This window comes from Pinus tabuliformis, chromosome 4_2 (genome assembly GCF_031772625.1).
Source record: "Pinus tabuliformis cultivar Carrire ecotype Pingquan chromosome 4_2, CPIR1, whole genome shotgun sequence".
Taxonomy (NCBI): domain Eukaryota; kingdom Viridiplantae; phylum Streptophyta; class Pinopsida; order Pinales; family Pinaceae; genus Pinus; species Pinus tabuliformis.
The window spans coordinates 915,791,228-915,798,765 of record NC_142304.1 but is presented as its reverse complement, the minus strand read 5'-3'; the positions used below and the strand labels follow the sequence as shown (position 1 = coordinate 915,798,765).

At 33.5% G+C, this 7,538-nt stretch overlaps 1 pseudogene; it reads left to right on the top strand.

Moving 5' to 3' along the window:
* Nucleotides 1–5,739: 5,739 nt before the first annotated feature.
* On the top strand, nucleotides 5,740–6,406 carry LOC149172651 (calreticulin pseudogene; annotated as a pseudogene).
* The last annotated feature ends 1,132 nt before the right edge of the window (nucleotides 6,407–7,538 follow it).

Below are 7,538 nucleotides of genomic sequence, written 5' to 3'. Positions count from 1 at the left end.
AACAACCTAACAATTTTTAAGAACATCCTGTTTGCAGTAAATTAGACTTAATTCTTATTTTAATGGGATAAGACTAGTTCCAGATTCACTTGCACTACATAGAATCTTTCCCTGTGAGAAAAATATTAATGAATTCTATTATAGAAGCCCTTGTAGCCCATATCAATAAATTATCTCAACTCATTTGTGGAGGTTGGAATGCAGAGTAAGAGTGGAGACTTAGCAATTGAGTGGGATTCCACACCAAAAATGCAGTTCTCTTCTATGTCTATCACTTCGGCTCCATCGCTTGGGATATATTCAGAACAAGAACAGTCTAATTCAACTAACTCTTATGTTGTTTTGCAACATTTGGAATTCTAGTTCACCTTTAACACAACAAAATAATAGCTGGGGTATATCTGAATTGTGGAAGATGCAGAGATCAACCATAGGTGGAGTACTAGAGGAGTAAACCCTTGTTGGAGGGTATTCTTCCATAGGTAACTCAACTGTACCAACCTGCCCCCAGTCATTTTCTTAGACTGATCCAGTTCCAAAGTTGTTGGAGACTTCACAATACAACAATGTAAGCTTCTCTTCATTTCACAAATTATTTGCATATTCAAAAAAAAGTCCTATAAATTTTCATCATAATGCAACAAAAACATACAAGAAGGGAAGTACATAGGACCTAGCAATCTTGATTCTAGGCTATATGACCTTCCCCACTGTTCAAACCCTATAGCTCCCATATCGATAGATTAGTTGAGTCAAGATATTTCTAACAATTTAAAACACATGGTTCCAAAATCATAGGGACTAGAAGATATTCATGTTGTTATTACTGGTGACTAATTTAAGAAAAAAATTATTAGTATTGAAGAGCTTAGGACAAACAAGGTTCGGTGGAAACAAAACATCAGGAAAATACGCAGATTGTGTAGTCTACAATCAATAGCGTGGCCTAAGATGATGCACTGTAAAATAGAAGAAAACATAATAAAAGTTACACAACATTGTAAAGGGGGTCCAAAATCAAAGCTAATAAATACATGGAAGCAGTACAATAGAAGTCTAATTGTAGCCTTAGGTAGAAAACCTTAATTAGACCGAAAATTTGTCTTGGCAGAGAAGAGGAATTCAGTGTTAGATAAACCTGGAACAATTGCGAGAATTGATGGTATTTTCTCTCGGTGTAGAACAAAGTGGGTACCTGTGTACATAATCAAATAAAGAATTTAGGAAGCAATACTGTCTCATCAGACAATAAAAAAAGGGGGTGCTGATAAGAATTACCTCGAGGTCACCTTGAAGGCATTCCATGGGAAAACCTTGTCAACAGAGAAAGGGAAAGAATTAGCTTAAATTTTGGGGCAAAACTCTAAGAAGATTTGGAAACATAATAGATTCATAGAGAAGTATGACATACCTTGTGCATTTAAAAGGGGAATAAGACTCATATGCCACTTCAGACAGTAGGTAGAGGAACTCCCGTTGCTATTCTAGGAAACTCCATTAGGAGTCTGTGAGGCAAGCAAGAGAAATCATGCAACAAAGAGAAATGAGGGAGAGAAACGAACAAGAAGTCCAGTAAAACAAAGCTAATGTTGAATAATAATCTTCTATAATAGAGCCTCAACAACAGAGGAGGAGAATACTTATCGTGCTAGACCTTCCCTCTGGAAGAGGTCCAGAAGAAGCAAGCCCAAGAAATTTATTCAACCACTGTTAGCCCTAAAGATAGTTTGAGAGGTTGACAAATGAATAAATAAGGATTAAGAACTGATAAACATTAATTCTCTGCCAATTTGTTGATATTTTTTACTAGGGTAGAAACGAGAGGTTGTAACTGCATAAAACACTAACAATAGCTCCAAAATATGTAATTCAAGACAAAAAAAAGAAATGGAGAACATGCAAGTCATAACACTGAGAAAATTTGATATTAAATTCTTTATTAATAGGTCTGAAGTCCATGGCATCAACTATCAGGAACTACACCACTTAGTTTTTGATAAGGAAACTCATTACAATCAGTTGTAAGCTCTAAGAATTACATGTATCTCCAGACGAGGGTTTAAGGAAGTATGGCCAATACTTAGGGTTTTTATTAAATACAAAGTGGTCTAAATCCTTTCTTGAAGACCTTGAGTAAATAAACCCCAAGATACAATATCGTAACAAAAAATTGGTAGTCAAATTGAGTTTGAAACCGAATAAGGTAAATTCATTAACTAAAACCAAGTGGATTCAAACATGCAAAGGGAAATAAAACAAGGATTCGTTTAGTTAGAGTACGCTGGAAAGGGAAAATCGACCGAAAATAACCAAAGTATTTACATCCTCTTTGCATAGAAAGAGAAGGGTTCTTTCTCTATGTAGTGAACTCTTAGAATGTATATCTAGAGTCTCCAACATTATGAAAACAAACCTGTGCCCAAACACTGCTATCATGATTCTAATAGCCAAAAGATGGAGGGTCTCCCCCTGTTACAGAGAAGAAAACCTTTTTAGGTGAACGACACGACTAAGGGCGAGATGGCGCAGAGTGAGGGAGGGTAGTTCCTCCATACGACACCACTGAGGGCGAGATGGCGCAGTGTGAGGGAGGGTAGTTCCTCCATAACCACTTTGTTCCACCCCCTCCATCGATCTCTAGGACGATGATCCATACCATTGGTGCCCACCCCATCATAAATTACAACAAATCGATTCCTAAGAAGGATAGTGCATTCCAGCTGTAGTGTTGGAAAAATTACAAGAGAGGAGCTTGTAATTTATGAAGCTTCAAAAACAATGTTACATGATAATCCAAAATCGACTTCTGTATTGGTTAAGAACCACAAAGTATAGTCAAAACCATAGTATTATCTATTCATTCATGACGGTGTGTAAATATATTCAGCTGCGAGTTTATTCAATACACATATGATAGCCCAGAAACCCATAAGGAGAGGCTCTCTTAAAGCATAATAGTGCATGTATAAATATCAATTTCCCACCGAAGGCATACAAGATTAGAAGATTCGGTGTAAAAAAATCTTTATTAATTATTTTATATATTTTTTTTCAATTTTACAAATTACATATTACAAAATTGTAATTTAAGTTAAATTATATCTATTTTAATATTATTTAATTATTGATTATTTATAAAAAAAAATCTATATCATTACAACATTTATGGGAAAATATGTGATTTTATTTTGTGAAAAATATATATTGGATTATGGAAGATCTATTCACTTATTTGTTGGTCAAAAAACAATGTTATTCAACTATCTCTACATTTTTATTTTTTAAATCTTGATACATCATTATTTTTAAATAACTCATATGATTTGTGGTCTTTGAATTAATTTATAGGTTTTTTTCATCTTGTTGGTCTTACAAAATACAATATTGTTGATCTTGGAAAATATGGTTATGAAGAACAAAATTGAATTTGTGATGTATAATCTCACCATCATGAAAATATATTCTCTGATTCTTCCAAACTTTAAGATGAATTAAGCTACTACAATCTATCAATAATCCGATTAAGGTATATGAAAATTTTGAAAACATGGCATTAAAGTTATGTGACATTTAATGTGTCGGTTCTCATAAAATCTATGATTTTTGCCCACTAAAAAATAATTCCGATTCGATTCACATTGTTAGTAAACAAATTTTAATCCAATCAAATGGTTGACTCATCATTTAAATTATAAACAAAATAAAATATAAAAAAATTATCTCATAACTACACTATCAGGATATCAATGCACACAAGCAACTAGATTATGGGGAAAATCAAAGTATTATTTATCCCCAAAATAAGTTGTCTTCCGATTCTCTGAATACAACCTTAAAAATGCAAACGAAATGTTGGGTCTAAAATGCGGATGCAAATTAGAGTTTCATTTACTATCAATCTGGGTAAGTAAACTTCGAGGATCATCCAATATATATGGACTTAGAGACAAACTAAACTAAGCTAGGTGAAGAAATATTAAAGCTCCCTTACAGGAGATTGTTCATTAATATTTCTAATCAACTATTTAAACTAATGAAATTAAAGCTCTTTAAAAATAATTCTGATTGATTGCATGAAATAATAAAGTTCTCTTACAAGAGACTATTCATTTATATCTCAAGCATATAAATCAGAAACTTAAACTAATGAAATCAAACATTAAATAACAAATCAGATTCATTGAAGGAAACATTAATACTTTCTTACGAAAGGTCATTCATTAATATTTCAAACATATGAACCTGATAATTTAATCTAATGAAATTCACAAACATAAAATAAAAGCTTACCAAAACAAAAGTGTACTTGCTAGGAAATGGGGATCCTTCCAAGGATTCACAAGCACACCAAAAGAGAAGTCAAATGTAGAGGATAAAAAACGCTCCATTTTATTCATCATAATTTTCGAAGTACAATAGCTATAAGCTCATATGATCCAAACCAAAACTATTCTAAATTCTACTAGGTTCTAAGATTGTAAAAATTAAGATTACAAAAGATGAAGATTACAAATGAAGGACATAACACTCCTATTTATACAAAAGCTATGATAACAAACTCATAAATGTAGACCATTATTCCCTCCTTTGATCCACATATTTCTCAACCAATGGTGACACATAACCCTATCTTCCATGATCTCCTCCATGAGGTCCATGATCTTCTCCATGAGGTCCATGATCTCCTCAAATTCGAATTTGAACATAGAGTGTCACATAAAGATGTCTTGGAAGCTTCCTTTGTACCTACACATGTCAACATTTTCATTCTATTTGTTAGGTATAAGTATATGGATATTATTTTCTAAAGTTTAACCACACATTCACTTAAAAATACTAAGAATTAATAATGTTTTGGAAAACACAATGGTAACCGATTTAATGATGAAAGTGAAGCTGATGTGGTGACATGGTGGTGGAATAGAGGTGAGAAAATGTGTGAATGGAGTGAAAGTGGATGTTTTTTACAGATAATTCTTAGGCCCAAGATGAATATATAAATGATATGGATGCACTTCTATTGCCTATTTGAGGTCTAGAATTCTATGTGAATCGAGAGAACTGACTAATCTCATATCAATGTCCCTTCTCTCATTATTTCTTGTATCCCTTCTCTCATTATTTCTTGTTTGATCCATCACAGTGACTTCCAAACTCACAACCTATGTAAAAATTATTTAATATTCGACCAACGAGGAGTAATGCACAAAAATAATAATTCCACACTCATATACGATCATTGAAATTGTCTCATATAGATGGGTGTATTGAAAAGTTGTAAGTTGGCATGGGACAATAATAAATGCTGGTGAGAGAGACACATGGAAAAATGATGATTATTAATATATTGATTCATTCAGAAAGCTTCCCTACAACATAATAAACACTCATCACCTCCTCCTCTTCTGCGTTGTGTTCTTCATACAAGGAGGTTGACATGTGTCTATCTGTTTTTGGCTTCCAATTTTCCTGCCTTTGCGTAGAGCTTCAGAATGTTTGCAGAGAGCTTGAGAAAGTCTTACATATTTGAGCTGAAAAAAATTAGGGAACCAGAAATTCATGAGAGATGTCAATACCATGAACCTCTAGGCCTTGCTAGTAATGACATCTCTATAGTTCTGAAGCATTTTCTAAAAGTATACTTTCATTTTAGGTGTATATATATGTTTACTAAAGTATACTTTCATTTTAGTTGTATAGATCCATGTCTCATGTTAGCTAAAATTCAAACCCTTGACAATGATATATGTAGGATTGGTCAAGCTGGCCCTTTTCCTCATGTGTTGTGCTTTGAGATCCTCCACTTATGCTTATCCCGAAGAGTGATTTAACGATGGATGGGAAAATCATTGGGTGATATCCGATTGGAAGAAGAAGGATGAGGGTGCAGCAAGGGAGTGGCTTCACACTGCTAGAAAATGGAACGGGACCTCGATGAAAAAGGATTTAAACGCATTCAGATGCACATTTTTTTGCCATTTCGGTTGAGTTTCCATAGTTTAACAACAAGGATAAGACACTTGTTCTTCAATTTTTTGTCAAGCATGAGCATAAACTTGACTGCGGTGGTGGATATGTGAAGCTATTGAGTGGTGATGTTGACCAAAAGAAATTTGGTGGAGATACACCTTACAACATCATGTTTGGTCCAGACATATGTGGTCCAGACATATGTGGTTATAGTACAAAGAAGGTTCATGCAATTCTTGGTCATGCTGGAAAGAACCATCTTATTAAGGAGGATGTATCCTGTGAAACGAATCAACTTACTCATGTTTATACTTTTATTATTCGCCCTGATGCTACTTACAACATTCTCATTGATAACAAGGAGAAATATTCTGGAATTTTATACACCGATTGCGATACTTCACGACAAAAACAAATTAAGGATCCTGATGCCTAAAAAAAAATTGGTCGTAAACAATAAAAATTTTCAAGACAATCAGACAACAGTATTGTAAGTATAACATTCCAATGTGAGTTGATAATCTTGATATTTTTGTGGAAGATCTCTCGGCTTTAATTTGATTTTAATATTTTTTACAGTGGATTATATCCATATGAGGTGTAGAGCCCAATTATTATCTCTTATTTTTTGTCTTATAAAAAATAAATTAAAGTGGTTAGTACTTTTGATTTTAATATCTTTATATATGCATTTGAAATGTACATATTAATTGATTATTATGTTTGAATTCAAATTTTGATATGCTACAAATTGGATGATCGAATAGTAATTGGGGTCGGATCGAATGGAGTCTCCAGAATGTCCTTGCTTTGATTGGAAGGTCACTGAGGCTTTCGTGGACGTAAATAAATCGATTGAAGGATAAATTGATTTTTTTGGAGTCCCGAATTTTTTTTATTATATAAAAATGGGTTATTAGCGATTTGTGTGTAAATTAGTCTAATATGTTTCTAAAACATATCTAAGGCAGCCTGGGAGAGCTTGGAGTGTGTGAATATGCTAAATAGTAGTTTTATTGAATTCAAATTTCAATAAGTTTCAACATTGAATGTAAACGTACAAAATTGTCGTGCGATAGCATTGAAAAAGGTTTAAATTTTTTGTGATGAACAAGAAAAATAAGTGTTATTTGGTCCTCTTATTCATTCTAATTTCACGACATTCATCTTAGTGTAAAGGGCACACACTATTCGGTTTCAGAGAAAGAATTATAGAGATAATTTCCTCGCTATTTCTAGGCCTACTGGCAGTCCTTGAGCTTGAATTTCATTGATAGAGTTGATGAGTATTGAGGTGACTCTCGTCTAATGCGCATTGGATCTATTATGAAAGTTTAATTTCAAAAAGAGAAGAAAATTTTTGGGCGCCCACAGTGGGATCGTCGAGGCCAATTGTAAATTCAATGGGACAAAACAGAGACAAAACAGTATAGCGTTTTGTACACCACAACATATGATTTTAGGTTGGTTGGTTACACTAACAGTGATGGGGTAGGAAGTGTCGATGATAGAAAGAGCACGTCACGATATGTTTTTCATTTGAGTTCTAGAGCCATTTCATGAGCTTC